An 8,763-nucleotide genomic window follows, 5' to 3' on the forward strand; every position below is an offset into this window, starting at 1 on the left:
CGCACAGCACACATATTCACCTGCCCAACTGGACACCAAGTCACCAGGCGACCAGCTGGAACAGCTCAAACTCCATCTCCACTGGCAAGACATCGACGAGGGCTAACAGAAAACACCAAACATCCGCTCCCTCCGAAGAATATCAAGCGAGCGATCCTTCATAGAAAAATCAGGTAGGGTGGATTACCAGCCCCAATTTCATAAAATTTTTCAACTTTTAATTTTTTGTCTGAAACCCACCGAGCTTGGGCTTATCTAAACCAACTCGGCGATAGCCCAGTCATTTTAGGGGTTTCACCTCGGAATGAAAGATAATAAGCTACAAATTGGTATAGACCTTTGTTTTGTCGTTCTAAATGTTGTCTCAAAAGTCACAAATGATACCGTGTCCGCGTCTTAAGATATTGAAGGTCAAAGGTCATAAAAATGGGCTTTTCGTGAATATCTCGCTTTCTATTGCTTAAATGATATTTGTACTTATTATAAAAGTTGTAGAGTATAAAATTCTCTACAATTTTCGTTCCATGTTTTTTTTAATACGGTCAACCGTTTTTGAGGTAGAGCGCGAAGAGTGCGCAGCGCACAGTCATATATGGTCCTATGCAAGGTCAAGCGTGAGTTACGGTTATCAGTACGTTATATCAAGTCTATTATTTATTAAATTATTATAATTATTAAACAATGGCCATTATTTATGTACTAATTTTTAATTGTTGATATTTTATTAAAATCAGTAACTTAATTATTTATATTTAACTATTCAACTATAGTATATTATTAATTCTGGAATATATATTTTCAGTTAAAAAGACGATAGGGGATATATTTTATGCATATCTTTATTTATCATTAAATATGCCTTACTATACATTTGTTGAAATGTCAGTTTAAATATCATAAGAATTTTTATTGGTTTTAATTATAATAAAATTGTGAAGCTAGTTATTTTCATCTTCTTCGTCGTTTTCTTCTTGTTGTCGCTCGAAAACGTTCAATTCATTGTCATCATCCTCATTATCGGTCATATTCATCTCCAAACCCTCCAGAATTTCAGGATCGTATGCGTTTTCTTCATCGGGATTACTTGGATATTGTGCAGCGTTCAGGCAAGCTTGTCCATTGCACTGGCCACAAGCTAAAGAACATAGTAGCCCTGATTTTCGGCATCCACAGCGGGAACCACAACCATTTTTGCAATTGCAAAATATTATATTTAGTAGTTCGGTTGGTGCTGGAGGTAATAACGTTCTTATGGGCTCCAGGATTCCATTTTCAAGCATCCAGCCCTATTCTTGAGGTTCTAAGTCATTTCCTAACCACGTTTGAATCTGGTAGTAGACGCGATTTATATGTTGATGAGCTGCTACACTTGTTGGTGGAAGTGTTGACAATTGTACAGGTTTATTTAGTTTCGTTAATTTAATGAATTGCGTGTAGCGAAAATGATCAATGTTGTCCTCAGATTTTGGAGCATTATATAATGCCAACAAGATGCGCACTCCATTTTCGAATAATGTTTGTACCGGGCAGTTTTCTTGTTGAAACCAGTTATATTACTACTTCCACCAGTTTATCCAAATTGGGAATTTTCTCCAATGCTTTAGTAACAGTTTTTTTTCCTTTTTTAAATAGCGCAGAAGTCATGTCACAGCCACTAAATGCGTGTAAAAATAGAATGTGTTTTTTAGTACGCGGATATTGATCAAAACTTTTGGAAGAGTATATTTGCGTCTTAACATTGCCTTTCCCAACTTTTTTAAAGAAAATTTCCTGTTGATGTGATTGAGTACGCCCAATTAGAATAACGAGCAAATCAATATCTTCTCCTATGATGACGGCAGTCTTTTGATGTTCTGATAATGCAATAGCTGTCTCGATGATGAGAACATCAGCATCATCTCTGGCTTGTTTTGTTGTGATATCAATAGTTTTTAATTTTTCGACAAGCATGTAGATAAATTTTGTTTTATTAGACCGATTTGATAAAAATTTCTCTTGGCTGATTGGCACAATCATTGTTTCGTCAAAACAAACTTCATACGATTTAGAAAGTGCAGCAGTTCTTCTTTGTTGTTCCATTGCTTTAATATTTTTACTATTGTCCGAATATCCGTCAAATACAACAACAATTTCTGAACCATAATGTGTTTGTAAATATTGAATATATTTATCTAAAATAATGGAGAAAGTATCGTCTTTGCTCCATACGACGCGATGCAGAAGAAATCCACCGTCGATGATGTATGTTACATTATTTTCATCAAGCTCGATATCGACAGGTATCATATTGTCATATAAGCTTTCGTGGTTTTTCTCATGCCATTACTATCAAATAAAGATGTCGGATACGGGCTTAGTTCATATTGAAGATATTCTTGTAGATTACTTTCAATTTTTTTGCTTACAGTTATTCTCTGGAAAAGTAACAACGGATCTACAGAGACTTTACAATCATTAATATTGACAGATTTGTTAACGGCTGAAAGCGGCAAAACCTTATCGACGCGTTTTAACGTTATCTCATTAAAGTTCAAACCAATTATCTTTTCCATAGATTGCAATCCGAGTTCATGGGCTCTATAACAATTAATTTGGTCATTTCCAACGATTCCTGAAGCTAAGGATACCAACTGATTCGTATTTGGAAAGGGATTATGAAGAGTATACCAATCAACCAGTTTATTAACATCAGTATTATCCCTTTTTATTCGTGAATCTCTAGCATCAACATGTTGGTCTACAGAATCCAAAGAAATGTTACAAAACCGTTCACAGAAACACCCTCTGAAAGTGACTTATCACATATAAAACACAAATCAGCCATAGCTCTTAAAACCGTACGTCCGTCGTTGCGAAGATACAATTTCAAACTAACGAATAATCTTGACGAATACAAAGTGGTCCCTTAAAAGAGAAAGTGGCCTTGAATACAATAGAACATCTGTCCCGGCTATAAATAGAAAAGGTCATAGGGTAGGGACAAGTATATCCAGGTATATAAGTATTAAAAAATTTACACGTTTTGAAGAAAACGTATGTAATGACGTTTTAACTAAAAATATATATTCCAGAATTAATAATATACTATAGTTGAATAGTTAAATATAAATAATTAAGTTACTGATTTTAATAAAATATCAACAATTAAAAATTAGTACATAAATAATGGCCATTGTTTAATAATTCTAATAATTTAATAAATAATAGACTTGATATAACGTACTGATAACCGTAACTCACGCTTGACCTTGCATAGGACCATATATGACTGTGCGCTGCGCACTCTTCGCGCTCTACCTCAAAAACGGTTGACCGTATTAAAAAAAACATGATACAAAAATTGTAGAGAATTTTATACTCTACAACTTTTATAATATGTACCAATATCATTTAAGCAATAAAAAGCGAGATATTCACGAAAAACCCATTTTTATGACCTTTGGCCTTCAATATCTTAAGACGCGGACACGGTATCATTTGTGACTTTTGAGACAACATTTAGAACGACAAAACAAAGGTCTATACCAATTTGTAGCTTATTATCTTTCATTCCGAGGTTGACCCCTTTTTTTTCCCTAATATGACTGGGCTAGAGGCGAATTCGATAGAGCCCATAGTTTCCCTCATAAACCCCCCTTTTTTCTATAAAATATTATTTTTTCCCCCTCTAGCGCCAAATCTAACCCCCCACCCCTACCCCCTCGAGTTGGGTATCATTAAACTCGTCTTTAATAGGCGAACACACCAGTATATAGATTCAAGTTTATAAGTTTTCATTTAATATTTTATTTCGTCAAAAAACATTAAAATTTTCATACTTAAAATTCATAGTTCAGTTCAGTGTTGTAAAAAATAAATAAATAATAGTTTAAAAAAACTAGAACACACGCTTTATATAGAAAACTAGCTGGCCTGGCGAACATCGTACCGCCTAACAGTCGATTCTTTATTTGTTTATAATACTTATTCTGCTATTCGGGACACCGGTCTAGCTAGTAAGAAAAAAAAAGAAAATTGATAAGACAACAAAATGTATGTTATATTGACATAATGTATGTCAAAAAATAAAAATTTACCTTCCCGGAACCCCTCCACTAATACTTGAACTTTATGCTATGGTATTAAAGTTCAAATTGACTTTTAAGTATTATTACGAATATTTTGTATGGTAATATAGAAAAGTGTTGTTTTTCACTCAATTTTTTTTAATTTTTATCCGTAAGAACCATCCTCGTACTTCAAGGTATATTATATAAAAAAATCGGACAAATCGGTCAAGCCGTTTTCATGTTATGTCGTGACAACGGAAAACGGGTTTCATTTTTATTTACATATATAGACTAAACTAAAAAACAGAAAATAAATTTTAATAAATATTAATTATATTAATTAAGAATAATGTAAAAATAAATTAATAAATATAAGTTATTAATAGTTTGAATAAGAAAAAAATGTTTTATTGTTAAAAAAGCGGGGGTGCTTTTCAAAATATTATCGAAATGATAATCCTTCTCATATCTGTCAATTAAATATTTATAACTATTGACACCATGCACCCCACGCTTGTATGTGTAATGAATTTGTGATTACTTATTATTATTTTACAAATATATTATTCAAATCACGTTTATTTTTAATTAATGCCATTTTCATTAATTAATAACTTCAAAGTCCAGTCAGTTAAGATCTACAAATTAACAGGCTATTTGATAGTCTGTAGTAATTTAATAGTATTTTGAATCAATGGTGTTAGTGTCAGTTGCCATTGTCATTATTTTCATATTAAATGAATAACGTCAAGTCAAATTAGTGTAAAACCGTTAATAGGAATGGTTAATTTCGAAATGACTATTCAATGGTCGATAATAATAATGACTCCATAGTCATTATTATTATTAAACGTTATTTATCATAATTTTAAATATTAAATCAATGACTATAAATATTAAAGTAATCTTTGACACTCGTTCCTATGACTGCCGTTCGACTCTGTGGTCGATTCGGGTTCGGTCGTGGAACGAGTACACGAAATGTCACGAAACTGGTTAATTACAAATGCTGGTTGCTTAAATACAGGAACTGGTTGGTGTGGCCCTCAGTTCGATTGAGCGGTCTAACTAAGCAGAAGCCTTTAAACAGTAGACTCTCAATGTCGATATTAAATGGCTGATGCCAACAAACCAATCTATGACAATAAGGAGAAGTATTTGTATAATATAAATATTCGAATATTGAGGATTCATCACAATTCAGAAGTGCGATAAGGACCCAATCTAAGGTGCGTACAAGTGTTTTATACGATTATTAATGTTATTGCTTAGTAAGCTATGTATGCCTATCGAGCCATGTGTGCTTAATGGGTGATGTGTGCCTATTGGCCATGTGTGCTTGGTAGGTTATGTGTGCCTACGATAGGAAGCCAAGTGTGCTTCAGCTACTAGAGGCTATGTATGCCTGCCGAGCCATGTGTGCTTGGTCGATAGGGGGTTATGTGTGCCCACAATAGGAAGCCAAGTGTGCTTCAGCTACTAGAGGCTATGTATGCCTACTGAGCCATGTGTGCTTGGTCGTTAGAGGGTTATGTGTGCCCACAATAGGAAGCCAAGTGTGCTTCAGCTACTAGAGGCTATGTGTGCCTACCTAGCCATGTGTGCTTGGTCGTTAGAGGGTTATGTGTGCCCACAATAGGAAGCCAAGTGTGCTTCAGCTACCAGAGGCTATGTATGTGCCTATCATGAGTCATGTGAGTATCCTAGAGGTCATGTGTACCTAGAAAAAAAAAAGAAAAAAAAAGAACATTAAGAGTTACTCATTTTTGTTATTAAAGTGAACCATTGTAATATTCATATAATCATAAATAAGTATTCATGGATTTATTTATAATAAAAATAAGAAAATTTAGTAACAATATAATATTTTAGATTTTGTTATTTCCTGAATTTGGTTTACTTCTATCACTCACTTGTGAGCATTTTATTGAACAATATTGTGTTAATATGAAAATTCTTTAGTAATACAGGTACAAGGAAAATGTATAATACATAATTTGTAAAGAGTAATTTACAGACACAAGGAAGTAGCTTTTACCAGTAAGCCTTTTTTTAAGGAAGACTTTAAAATTATATATTTCCATCAAGTAAGTATTATGAGAAGTCAATTATAACCATTGGGGTTTACCTGTGCAGTAAGTTACAAACTATGCAATTTTAAACTCCTATCTACCATAAGACAAATTATTGTAGCAGTGTAAAGGTAATTTAAAAATTTGATGTCCTTAATGCCAACAGAATTTAGCATAAATAAAGCTTGTATTGTAGATTCTAAATGTGGAATATCAGAATGTTTTTGGTGTCCATGTTTTCTCAGAATTGGGTGAACTTTAAAGAATTCACTCATTTAATAGGAATGTGCTTATTAAGATAGATTTTATTCTGTTAGTTATTTTTGACATCATGAACTTAAATAAAGCTCATAAAATACAAAAGCTTTATTGAAGTGAAACTTCTTTATCGGGGTTAGAAAAAAATTTAGTGTAACATTTTTTCGTTACGCGTCACATTTGACCGTTACGCGCATCTTTTTTTTGTTAAATTTATGTTCAGCGTAATTGTCGTGTATTTTAGAATATTTTTTACATATACTATAATTAATTATATGTGATGTGGTGTATTTTAATAAATAAATACTTAAGATTTATATTACATCAAGTCCCGACTGAAATTACGCGCAAAACCGTGGAACATGGAACACACCTACAAATTTGCTGTTTTTATTTATAAAGAATTTGTTTTCGCAGCGATGAAAGGCCGAGATGGCCTAAGCGCAGGGTCATGTGCACCAAACGACGTGTTCTGCTCAGTGCCAGGACGCTTGTCACTTCTCTCCTCAACCAGCAAGTACAAAGTGACAGTTGCTGAGGTCCAACGAAGGCTATCTCCCCCAGAGTGCCTCAACGCGTCGCTGTTAGGAGGAGTCTTACGGAGGTAAGGATTATTATCTGTAGTACTTTTAATATTGGCGGTTAAAACCACCCTGACGTAATACAACAGAGTAGTAATGTCAAACTGTCATTAGCGTTCCACAAATTGTTTATTTTTTGTGTCTATGGGAAAGTATAGTTTACTATTTATAAAATCTTGCCTACGCTCGGCACTCTGATACATTGGTACAAAAAAAAATACAATATTTAATGTGACAAGCACTTATAGGCAAACAGTACATAGACGAAGAGATAAAACATTAAACCAAAAAAAATAATTATAAAAACAACTTCGATTTTGTTCCCTTTGGAGTAGAGACTCTTGGGCCATGGGGTTCAAGTGCACAGGCGCTTATTAAAGATTTAAGTTGGCGCCTGGTTAGTACTGGTGACCCCAGAGCTGGTGCTTTCTTTGCTCAACTAATAAGTATCGCAATGCAGCGTTAAAGGTACACTGTCACAGGAACCAAACTTTTTAAATTTGTTTTAATTTTCTTTTTAATTATTTTTATTATTACTTTAGTTAAGAATAATGTTAATACAAAATTATACGTACGTAGCGTGACTTAATGAATGCTTATTATGAAAAATAAAGGAAAATCGATTTCTAAGTGCGAGGGGAGCAACTATGGATGGCCCAGACCTAGCTCGTTTATCAGAATGCTCAATCTGAATATCGCTGAATTTTGCCCAAAACGCGTTTTTCTGAAAAGGACAAATGACAAATACCTGTGTATCAAGATGTTACGAATTTAATTTAATTAAAAGAGTGGCGCAATCAACCTTGTTAAATATCTTAAATGCAAACGATAAATCAATTCTTATTCTACGATTCTCCAATGACAACATCCATTCCTTTCTCCTTTCGCTTCCTGCTACCCTGCTTTATTTCCAGCCGTTTTTTGTAACCACCACGCGTACTTAGTCTATGTAAATAACAGTAAATTGATATACATATTAAACTTAATACTATTCTAGACAATACAGTTAACCACAGCCACATCACGTTTTATTACCACCTACATTTTTTGCGCTTGCAACACAGTACGGTGTATGATTTGACTTATTTGATCTGATAGGTTTATTTAGTGGTCAGTTGGTTTTTGATATGTGGTTTCATAGACATGAACCATTTTAACTAGCGAAACTGTGGCTTCGGCCGTCTCGATTATGTCCGGTGTAGTGTCTATGGAAATATAAGATAGTTTTCAAAATCAGTTAACAGATCTGTCAATGGCACAAATATTATATATATACTACGTATATTATACTATACTATACTACGTTAGTTATATAATACTATCCCAGCCCTATATGTCAAAATACATTTCATCTTGAGAGCTGTCAAAATTGCCGAACTAAAGAAATAAATACCTCGTTACTAGAATTTCCAAACGCGAACATTGTAACAAATATGGCGCCAATTCGTCTATTTATTAAAAAAAGGTTTATTTGCCAACGGGCATTGCATTAATATCTATAAATAATAAAAACGAATTGTCTGTAACAGGCAGGCTAAACTATATATATATATATATGATTTAAAAACGAAAAATATTGTTATGATAAATATATATATATGTACATATATATCTGCAAATCTGTGATGGAAGGGTTTAATTTCAGGGTAAATTTATAAGCTAACATAAACATTCTAAGGATACTAGAACCTAGGACGGTTCTACGAAGAGATCTAGATGAAAAGTTTGACAGCCTAAACTTCAGACAATGTTATCAAAACCACTTTAAAATTTTAATATTTCTTTACCCATAAACCCTATTTA

This window comes from Pieris napi, chromosome W, assembly GCF_905475465.1.
Source record: "Pieris napi chromosome W, ilPieNapi1.2, whole genome shotgun sequence".
NCBI lineage: Eukaryota > Metazoa > Arthropoda > Insecta > Lepidoptera > Pieridae > Pieris > Pieris napi.